Source organism: Hordeum vulgare, chromosome 3H (assembly GCF_904849725.1).
Source record: "Hordeum vulgare subsp. vulgare chromosome 3H, MorexV3_pseudomolecules_assembly, whole genome shotgun sequence".
NCBI classification, from domain to species: domain Eukaryota; kingdom Viridiplantae; phylum Streptophyta; class Magnoliopsida; order Poales; family Poaceae; genus Hordeum; species Hordeum vulgare.
In genome coordinates, this window is record NC_058520.1 from 336,770,076 (window position 1) to 336,772,227 (window position 2,152).

The following is a 2,152-nucleotide window of genomic DNA, read 5'->3' on the forward strand; positions in this document are numbered from 1 at the left end:
ACCTCGGAAGTCCGTTGGGCAAGGCAAGTCGGGAAAGCTTATTATGTGAAGCCAACTCCTGCGCGTGGCCGCGTGAATTATGTCTGAGGAGAAGAAGCTGCAAAGGATCCCGACGTCATATTGGGTACGCTCCTTGTCAATCATCACCTAGTGTGTGTTCTTTTTGACACTGGGTCATCTCATTCCTTCATTTCCAAAAGTTATGCACAGTTGCATAACATGTCCTTTTGTGATATGCCAATCCCATCAGTTGTCCAAACCCATGGTAGTAAGTGGCAAACTTCTAGGATAAGTTATGACAATGAAATCCTAGTAGACAGGCTAGTTTTTCTAGCATCATTGATAGACCTGAAATCCTCGGATATCAATATCATCTTAGGGATGGACTGGATGTCAGCTCATTATGCCAAGATTGATACCCATTCTAGAAATGTTCAGCTTACCCATCCCTCGAGTGAGATAGTTAATGTCTCTACTCGAGTTGCCAAATGCCAACTCTATTCCCTCAATGCCAATCCTCTTCCATACCTTGAAGACATTCCGGTAGTCCGTGACTTCCCGGATGTTTTTCCAGAAGAACTGCCAGGAATTCCACCTGACAGGGATGTAGAGTTCGTAATAGATCTTGTTCCAGGAACTATTCCAATAGCCAGAACACCTTATAAGATGGCACCCTTGGAGCTAGCCGAACTTAAGAAACAACTAGATGAGGCCTTGAATAAATGTTTCATTTGACCTAGCTCTTCTCCTTGGGCTTGTCCCATCCTCTTCGTTAAGAAGAAAGATGGAACAGACCGGATGGTTTTAGATTATCGACCAGTTAATCTGGTCACCATAAAGAACAAGTATCCGCTCACCAGGATCAACGATCTGTATGATCAGCTCGCTGGATCCTCAGTCTTCTCCAAAATGGGTTTGAGGTCGGGTTACCATCAAATCAAGATCAAGAATGGGGACATTCCAAAAACGGCTTTTGTCACTCGTTATGGACAATATGAGTACACCGTTATGTCTTCCGGTTTAACCAATGGCCCAACCACTTTCTCTCGCTTGATGAATTCAATCTTCATGGAGTATTTGGATAAATTCGTTGTGGTATACCTCGATGATATTCTCATCTACTCGAAGAATGAACAAGAACATGTCGAGCATCTAAGGCTGGTATTGATGAAACTTTGAGAGCATCGCCTATATGCCAAGTTCTCAAAATGTGAATTTTAGTTACCAGAAGTGACCTATCTAGGCCACGAAATCTCTGGTAAGGGTATTGCTGTCAATCCCGAGAGAGTTCAAGTTGTCCTTGATTGGACTCAACCTGAATCGGTTAAGCAAGTTAGGAGTTTTCTTGGACTAGCGAGCTATTGTCGCCGCTTAATACGTCTCAAACGTATCTATAATTTTGATGGTTTCATGATGTTATCTTGTCAACTTTGGATGTTTTATGTACCTTTTATATCTTATTTATGACTAACTTATTAATTAAGTGACAGTTCCTGTTTTTTCTCTGTTTTTGACTCTTTTCAGATCTGATTTTGGAACGGAGTCCAAACGGAATAAAATCCCCAAAATAAATTTTTCCAGAACGGAAGAAGATCTGGGGACTTGAGGGCCAAGGCAGGAGAGCCACAAGGGGGCCACAAGCCCTATAGCCGCCACCAGGGGGGCGGCGGCTACCAGGCTTGTGGCCTCCCTGGCGCCCCCCTGCCCTAGCTCTTTTGCTTATATATTCCCTAAAATCCATAAAAAAATAAGGGCATCCACGAAAACACTTTTCCGCCGCCGCAAGCTTCCGTTTCCGCGAGATCTCATCTGGAGACCCTTCCCGGTGCCTTGCCGGAGGTGAGTTTGGAGTTGGAGGGCTTCTACATCAACATCATCGCCTCTCCAATGACTCTGAGTAGTTCACTTCAGACCTACGGGTCCGTAGTTAGTAGCTAGATGGCTTCTTCTCTCTCTTGGATCTTCAATAGAAAGTTCTCCATGATATTCATGGAGATCTATCCGATGTAATCCTCTTTGGCAGTGTGTTTGTCGAAATCCGATGAATTGTGGATTTGTGATCAGATTATCTATGAATTATATTTGAGTCTTTGCTGATTTCTTATATGCATGATTTGATATCCTTGTAAGTCTCTTCGAGTCCTGGGTTTTG